The sequence below is a fragment of the Palaemon carinicauda genome, chromosome 3 (assembly GCF_036898095.1).
Source record: "Palaemon carinicauda isolate YSFRI2023 chromosome 3, ASM3689809v2, whole genome shotgun sequence".
Taxonomy (NCBI): Eukaryota; Metazoa; Arthropoda; class Malacostraca; order Decapoda; family Palaemonidae; genus Palaemon; species Palaemon carinicauda.
The window spans coordinates 150,363,985-150,373,984 of NC_090727.1; the positions used below are offsets into that span (position 1 = coordinate 150,363,985).

A 10,000-nucleotide genomic window follows, 5' to 3' on the forward strand; every position below is an offset into this window, starting at 1 on the left:
TGATGGTCATGTTGAGTATGATCCAAGGATGAATCTGCTACCTTTTGGATAAAGTACATCAAAGTACAAGTACACAGCAGTACAGTACTTTAAAAATAATTGCAATGTTATGTAAATAGTAAATATTCTGTTAGTTTATTTTTTGTTTGTGAACATTACAAAAACAAAACAAAAAGTACCGAACCCATTTTAACGAAACTTGATTTACATGTGGAGTATCGACCCAAGGACAATGCCATTAGATTTTGAAGGAAATACGTTGAAGTTCAAGTACGCAATGGAATTGAAAGCAAAATAATACTGTATGGCGCGACGAAGGCATGCTCTCTACTGAGTGTCCCTCTAGTTATTATTATTATTATTATTATTATTATTATTATTATTATTATTATTATTATTATTATTATTATATAGGAAATATTATTTTAATGTTGTTACTCTTAAAATATTTTATTTTTCCTCGTTTCCTTTCCTCACTACGCTATTTTTCCTGTTGGAGCCCCTGGGCTTATAACATAATGCTTTTCAAACTAGGGTTGTAGCTTAGCTAGTAATAATAATAATAGTATTGTTTTTAGCTAACATGAAAATGGTTCACTGAAGTGTTGATAAGAATAGACCTTGACTGAAACTATCCATTATTTCACTTAATTTGTGATTTCACTCGTCCGTTATGAACAAGTATCGAAAATAATCAGGTGGGAAGTCATGAAGTATCAGGTGGAAAGTCATGCTCAAGCTATTGTATTTTGTGTGTATACGTGCCGTGTCATGAAGGTCATAGGAGGATCATGAGCATTACATTTAATGCTCAATCTAAACATTGTTAATTATCACTCCCGAGAGCGGGGTCACAATCAGTTATTGAATTGACAAATTGACAAATATCTTGTTGCACTTCTAGCTGCATCTTACCGACACAATATCCTTTTGATATTGATGGTAAAACGTTCGCATGGCTCTGCTTGTGTAATGGCATCAAGAGAAAACATAATCACAGCAAATTTACGTAGTTTTGTGGCTATATTTCCAAAGTCTTTTGGGTATTTGGTGCAAACTGTAGCAGTTGTTTGATGCAATATCTGATGGCTTTTTGAAGAGTCTGACTGCAGTTTGAAGTGAGGTTTGATTTGTTATTTGTTGCTAAGTCTGAGGGCTATTTAGTGAAGTGGTTTGACATTAATTTGAAATAAGCCTGGTGGCTATTCAGTCCAATATATGTTTTTTATTTAGCACAAAATCTGGTTGTTATTTTCTGCGAAGTGTGTTGAATATTTTCTGTAAAGTCTGGCGGCTATTGTTAGAAAATTTGACTGTTATTTGGTACAAAGTCTGGTTGATATTTGGAGTGAGGTCTGGTGATGATTTTAATTCAGTGTTTGGCGAGTATTTAGTACAAAGTGTGGCAGCGTTTTGGTGCAAAGTCTGGTGATATTTTCTGCAAAAAAAAAAAAAAAATAGCATCTATTTAAAACATAATGTAACGGATATTTGGTGCAATGTTTTACAGCAATTTGAAGTAAAATTTGGTGGCTATTTTATGCAAAATCTGGCAATGATGTAATGTGAAATTGTGCCTCTATTTTATGCAAAACATGATATCTATTTCATACAAAGTTAGGGGACAATTTGTTTCGAAGTTGAGCAGCTACTTACTATTTAGTTTGAGCCTTTTGGTTACAAAGTCTGGAAGATATTTGGTACTACATGTAACAGCTATTTGTAGCTAAGTGTAGCAGCAATTTAGTACAAAATAGCAATTTGGTGTAATGTCACACAGCTATTTGCTGCTAAGTCTGACTGTTATTCGGTTCAAATTCTGGCTGCCATTTCGTGCAATATGGTGGCAACTTACGTTCTAAGCCTGGTGGCTGTTTGGTCCAATACCTTAACATGGTAAAAGGGTTTGTGTATCGCCATGATTAGGAAAGCTGTACTAGTCAGAACCACCCATAATAGGTTAGTTTCCTGTGAGCGATCATACAAAACTCTCCCAACATCACCAATTCGCAGTGGCCAGCGTGGTAATGAAAATGACCAAAACCTCAAATAGATAGATAGATAGATTTTTATTGACCACAAATTCTATATTAAAAAAATTCAATAAAAATATAATTACATATTAACATTAATCTATTATACATTCGGGATATTTACATTATTTTATACACAATGTAGTCCATGAAATTACAGGATTTATAATAGTTCCTTAGCATATATCATAATTAAAATCATTAAGCATATTTCCTATAAATGACTTTAACATAAAATTAAAAATTAATATTAAACCAAAGAAAATATATCTATGGGTAACAGTTCAAGATTGAATAAAGTTCACGAATAAAGACATGTCTTAGGCCCTTGTCTTTTCGTGGACTAGTAACGAATGCATCATTTGTTGTATACACAGACACTCACACGTGTTGCTTAGTGGTAAACTTATAACATACTTTGCCTTGTCGTTATCTTTTATGACACCTTACTTAGCCTCCACGCTACGAAAGCATCCGTTTTCTAATAATTTGTTCACAGTATATTAAGATTTTGTAGGTCATATAGATATCCCGTATGCCTCAAGAGGCAATGTGTGTGTGGATTTGTGGGTGAACTTGCGCACACGTGAACAAAAGGCCAAGCAAACATCAATTCCATTTAAATGTTTACGAATAAAATCCATATCAAAATAACTTAATCCACTAAGAACTCTTATTTCGATAAACATCTTAATCCGGACCATGATACAAAAGCTTAATTTCCCACCCAGGAATCCAATTTGTGGTCTTCCCTTCAATACAATCCTGTAGCCAAAGTATTAAGCCAAAACATAATAGATGAAATTTAGGTAAAAACAGAATCCTCTTTCGCCTCGTGAATAAAAGAAGGTTATTGGATTCACTATTTATCACTATTTATCGATATTCTTGTCAATCTTATCATCGTTGAAGTCGAAGAGATTTTGTAGATAGGAGTCTGATGTTATTGCTCGGTACGAATGATAGATTATTTAACGATTGGCTGCATTATCTAATCGCTGTGTGTGTGTGTGTGTGTCTTGGGGCTTAAATGTTGAGCTGTTCACCTGAACATATCTGACTGTTTTTTTTTTTATTTTTTATTTTTTTATTTTTATGTTTATTGCAAAAAATGTATGTCTGTTTATGTTGTTATCTTTATTACATAGTAATGCAATCTCCCCTATATAATATATTAAGTCTGATTGTACTGTGTGTGTATATATATATATATATATATATATTATATATATATATATATATATATATATATATATTTTATTTGTATTATATATATTATATGATATATATGTAAATATATTCATATATATATATATATATATATATATCCTGTTTCCCTCAGGTGGGAGAGAGAAAGTAGTCATATCGTGGGAGTAGTCATACCTTTTGAGAAAGGATACCGCGAGAGGTACACTCGTAAACCACACTCTCCCACAAATTGCCGAACCAGCGGGTTGTAGTTTAGTAAATTGGGAGCTGGTGGGAAGGGTTGAATGTGTGTGTGCGTGCATATATACCTCTCTGAATATTTATACCTATATCTATGGTATCGAGGCTATGGCACTACCCAAGACTAGAGAACAATGGTTTGATTTTGGAGTGTCCGTCTCCTAGAAGAGCTGCTTACCATAATTAAAGAGTGTATTCTACCCTTACGAAGTGGAAAGTGGCAACTGAACAATTAAAGTGCAGTAATCTTTATATATTTCAGACAGGATTCAATTTCTGACTTTATTACCGATATATATATATATATATATATATATATAGATATATATATATATATATATATATGTATATATATATATATATATATATATATAATATTATATTCATAAATATAGGTTTTTCATTGATATTGTAAATATTAGAAAACCAATATCAAGGAATTTCGAAAACAGATCTAGCCTTTTATTTGTATGTGCACCAACTGAATAGAACTCATATACCCTGCAATTGGAAACTAAATAATATATATCCCTTTAGCACGCAGTGTTGAAATTCCTTATATTTATCGAAGCTGGTTTTCATTGGTATGCAAATGTATTCTATTGAAAACACAAGCTGGTAAGGAAGTTGTTTAGCCATTATACTGTGTGTATGTGGAATTTTTATGGTTGGTATTATATATATATATATATATATATATATCTGTATCTACTGTATATATATATATATATATATATTTGTATCTACTGTATATATATCTATCTATATATATATATATATATATATGTATGTGTATATATATGTGTGTGTGTGTGCAGGAATGGATTTGAATGAATATAGGTGAACACCTTGTGTGTGTAAACCTCACCAGAGGATCTTTTTATATTATTATTATTATTATTATTATTATTATTATTATTATTATTATTTTATTTATTATTATCATTATGCATTGACTATAATAGGCTATTGAATTCAAATCATCCATATAAATGAGTGCAAATGAGCCCCTAAAGGACTAAACCTCTTCTCAAGTGTACCAATGAAACTCGGTTACCAAACACCGTAGAGTTATACTATCACTGATAATATTATTCCATATGATTATATTTTTATATGTGATATATTACAATTGCCCTTTCTACTTCTTTTGATATAGGATGAACTTTTTATACAATATTGAAATTTTCATATTTCTCCAATAAAAATTATAACGCAAATTTAAAAGCAGGTAATATTACCATAAAGATGATATCTCTATACAAACATAGCTGATCCAACTGGCAAGCCATTCTTAAGTGATTTCTCTGATATGATTTATGGATTATGATAAAGTTTTTTATTGATAACATATTCATATTATCATTTATTAGCAGAAGTCTAGTCTAACTCAATAACTTCGTTAAATCGGAAAATTATATATTCACGTGTGTTAGAATTTGTACAGTGAGATACTGTTATTCATAAGTATCTCCCCAATATAATGAAGAACAAGTGCCAGTATATGCAGTATATATATATATATATATATATGTGTGTGTGTGTGTGTGTGTGTATGTGTGTTTGTAAGTGTGTGTGTGTGTTTGTAAGTGTGTGTATGAGTGTGTATATATACATACGTATACATATGTACATATATATATATATATATATATGTGTGTGTGTGTGTGTGTGTATGAGTGTATATATATATATATATATATATGTAAATATACGCTCATACACACACACACATATATATATATATATATACATATATGTGTGTGTATATGTAAATATACGCTCATACACACATTATATATATATATGTGTGTGTGTGTGTGTGTGTACATATTCCGATCACGCTGATTTTTCCTTTTTCTCGGTTAGTAAGATAGAGAGTAGTCATACCATGGTAAAAGGGAGCTGTGCGTGCGTAAGTGAATATCTGAATATATAGCCATCATTTGTGACGGGTCATACACACTAGTATATATTAATATTTCTGATCTATCGAAGGTTTCGAAATCTTTTAATTGTACCGATCTCACAATTTTAATTTCCGAATCATGAGTAAGCGTATTCTTATGACTACGCATCTTCCAAGCTTTCAGTAAGCCGCCTCATGCTGTCAGGTTGCCCTTCTAACTTACCTTAATGATATAGAATTGGTGGATATTTTCCGTCCTTATCAATTCTCTCTAACTCCAGCGAATTCAAGTTATTTACAACTGTGAGCTTTTGCTTACTGGAATCGATGGCTTTATCAGTGAAGTTGAATATTAGAGGTGTATTAGACCTTGTTATTTTTCGTTTTTTTTTTTTGGGGGGGGGGTGGGCTTAGTATACCGTACCAAAGGGAATTTTTTGTGGTTTATTTGATAACGTTGGTAGTTCTGTAATTTTAGCAGTGTTATATGTGTTAAGGTATTGCACGTAATATATAGTTACTCACACATACTGTATATATATATATATATATATACAGTATATGCTTTATATATATAATATTCAGTATATAAAGCATATATATATATATATATGATATATATAAAGCATATATGATATATATATATATATATATAATATATATATATGCTTTCTGACTGTCAGTCATATAAATACACACACACGCACTCACACACATGTATATATATATATATATATATACATATATATATATATGTATATATATACATATATATATATGTGTGTGTGTGTTTATAACGTATGCAAATATATGTGTTTATATCTGGTAACTATCATTAGATGTATAATTTTGATAATTGACGATACCTTTCAACCAAAGGAATTATATCAGACGCTTTAGATACTCATATCCCTAAGTCATTGGATCCAAGTGTGAAATAAATGAATTTACTCCTTTCTACCAATTCACAGTAGACAGAGTAGTGAGGAAAACTGGCCAAACCCCAGACATGAATAAGCGCATGTCTAAGACCTTTGTTTTGCAGTGGACTAGAAACCATTGATTGTATTGTTGTTGATGTGTATGTGTATATATATATATATATATATATGTATACATGTGTGTATATATATATATATATATATCTCCCTAGATACTTGCTCTTTCATATATAGACGAGCTATAGATGTATATGTATATATACTGTGAAAATATATATATATATATATATATATACACACACATATAGATATATATATATATATACATACATATATATATATATATATATGTGTGTGTGTGTGTGAGTGTATGTATACATATATCTTTATTCCAAGAGAGCATAGAACTTATATAATAATAACTAGAGAAAAAAGATCAAGTGGAATAACATATATAATTGAAATATAGAACGAGACCAACCTCACAAAATCACGTTCCTTTGTTATTTTTATACGTTCTGTTGACAACCAATGTCACCACTTTGGGCATCTTATTACATAGGATTGGGCATTGTGAAGGAAGAGGGCATCTCTCGAGAATTGATTGATGGAAGGTCTTTAATTCCTTCTTAGGTAATGGTCTTCAAATGAAGGACATTTGAGGACCTCTCGTAAGATTCCTTTGACTTCCTTCATTTTGATCTTATGGATTTTTTTCATATTGGTTTTTTATGAAGGAACAGTCGTTTGGAGTTATCAGTTTGGATATTATTATTGTTGTTATTATTATTATTATTATTATTATTATTATTATTATTATTATTATTATTATTATTAGTAGTAGTAGTAGTAGTAGTAGTATTAATGTTATTATTATTATTACTTGCTAAGCTACAAACCTAGTTGGAAAAGCAAGATGCAATAAGTCCAAGGCTCCAACAGGGAAAAATAGCCCAGTGAGGAAAGGTAATAAGGAAATAAGTAAACTACAAGAGAATTTAAATATTTAGCCGTCATTTTTGACGGGTCGCGTGCACTAATAATAATAATAATAATAATAATAATAATGATAATAATAATAATAATAATAATAATAATAATAATAATAATAATAATAATAATTGTAGTGGTATCATTGTGTAGTCACTTTCATGTAGAACTACCGTAAAATCTCATTCATTTGAAAAGCAGTCCACCACATAATTATTATTATTATTATTATTATTATTATTATTATTATTAGCTAAGCTACAACCCTAGTTGGAAAAGCAAGATGCTATAAGCCCAAGGGCTCTTACCGGGAAAAATAGCCCATTGAGGAAAGGAAATAAGGAAATAAATAAACGATATAAGAAGCAATGGAAATTAGAATAGAATATTTAAAAACATTAACAACATTAAAACAGATATTTGATATATAAACTATAAATGGACTTATGCAAGACAAACAAAAGAGTGAATTAGAGTTAATATAAACATCTTGAGACGGGTAAACAAAGGGAGAGTTAATTGGAGAAAGTTTGTTGTGTTTGTGACGTGGTTTATATTAATTCTTTCAAGTATTGCTCGGCAATATAGTGGGACAATTGTATGTTCATTACAGTATCCTCCCTCTCTCTCTCTCTCTCTCTCTCTCTCTCTCTCTTCATGTATTTATTTGTATGCATCTTCTTAATGTAAAGTTTATACCGTACAGTATCCTCTCTCTCTCTCTCTCTCTCTCTCTCTCTCCTCCTTGCGTGTTTGTTTTGCATGCGGTTTCTTAATTTATTGAATATAAACATCTCTTTTTCTAACTTATTGCCAGTTGAATGGTGGCATATTCTCTCCACCTCTCATTCTCCATTGATTATCTCTCTCTTTCTCTCTCTCTCTCTCTCTCTCTCTCTCTCCTCTCTCCTTGCGTGTTTGTTTGCATGCGGTTTCTTAATTTATTGAATATAAACATCTCTTTTTCTAACTTATTGCCAGTTGAATGGTGGCATATTCTCTCACCTCTCATTCTCCATTGATTATCTCTCTCTTTCTCTCTCTCTCTCTCTCTCTCTCTCTCTCTCCTTGCGTGTTTGTTTGCATGCGGTTGCTTAATTTATTGAATATAAACATCTCTTTTTCTAACTTATTGCCAGTTGAATGGTGGCATATTCTCTCCACCTCTCATTCTCCATTGATTATCTCTCTCTTTCTCTCTCTCTCTCTCTCTCTCTCTCTCTCTCTCGCCTTGCGTGTTTATTTAACTTGCGTCTCCTTAATTTATTGAAAATAAACATTTCTTTTTCTAACTTTTTGTCCGTTGAATTGTGGCATATTCTCTCCACCTCTCATTTTCCATCGATTATTGGTACTCTCTCTCTCTCTCTCTCTCTCTCTCATTTTCTTTGAATATTGGCAAATACCTAGAGCACTGGGGGTCGACTGCGTGTACAATAACCACAGAAACTCTTGATAATAATACCCATTTGTGCTTAACCCTTTTACTGCCATCGATAACAGTCTATATTGGAAATGAGGAACTATTATTTGAAATCACCCAAATCATATGAAGTTGGTATTCAATGAAAAGTTCTTAACGTGCGCTTTCTAATAAATTGGAATAAGTAAGGGTTTGTGTGGTCTTGAAATGAATTTGCCACGTTAGAAGCTTTGCTAAAGTCACCTCTGGCAGTGAAAGGGGTTAAAAATTAAGCAATCTTGACAGCATAGCTGAAATCACGACTCTTCACAGTATAGGAAAATCCAGTCAAATATTGTCTACGACTCATGTTTTCTAACTATCATCATCATCATCATCATCATCTCCTCCTCCCACGCCTATTGACACAAAGGGCCTCGGTTAGATTTCGCCAGTCGCCTCTGTCTTGAACTTTTAGATCAATACTTCCCCTTTCATCATCTACTTCACGCTTCATAATCCTCAGTCATGTAGGCCTGGGTCTTTCAACTCTTCGAGTGCCATGTGGAATCCAGTTGAAACAAAGAAATTTACGAAATTATGGTTAGAAAGAAAATATTCAAACTTTACTAACTATGAGAGTCAAGAAGATTCCAGTCCGATATATCGTTGTCTCCTATTATATCAACATCCTTATGGCCACTATAGTCAATTTTTTTAGAGTGGCAGATTTGCACCGAGTCGCAGGGGTGCCCTTTTAGCTCGGAAAAGTTTCCTGATCGCTGATTGGCTAGACTTAGCTCGGAAAAGTTTCCTGATCGCTGATTGGTTGGACAAGATAATTCAAGCCAATCAGCGAACAGGAAACTTTTCGAGCTAAAAGGGCACCGTTGGCGAGTTGGTGCAAATCTGCCCTCGCTAAAAGAAATGGACTATACTTAATTACCCATTGGTTTAATCCATAAGGATGGCTAGATTATTTAGAAAACATACAGATATTAATTAGTTATATAAGACACTCGATTTCAAACAAAGTATACATTTTGCACTTGCATAGGGCTGTGGCACCCTAGCATTACATCCAAACTAAGCTGAATCCCTCGTCAGGCTGGGGAGGAGCGGAGAGAGGAAAGATCCCCTTTTGTTCCCTTGTTTGATGTCGGCTACCCCCCCAAATTGGGGGAATTGCCTTGGTAAATAGATATGTCATTTAATATACAAATAATGAAAATTGGAAAACACAAGAATTAGTTATTAAGATCTTGGGGTCATGTTT

General features: G+C 32.1%; 1 protein-coding gene across 4 annotated transcripts in view; it reads left to right on the forward strand.

The window, feature by feature from the left end:
• LOC137638637 (monocarboxylate transporter 14-like) overlaps positions 1–10,000 on the forward strand; it is a 121,260-nt gene that overhangs the window by 28,625 nt on the left and 82,635 nt on the right. The gene's annotated exons all lie outside the window — the stretch shown is intronic.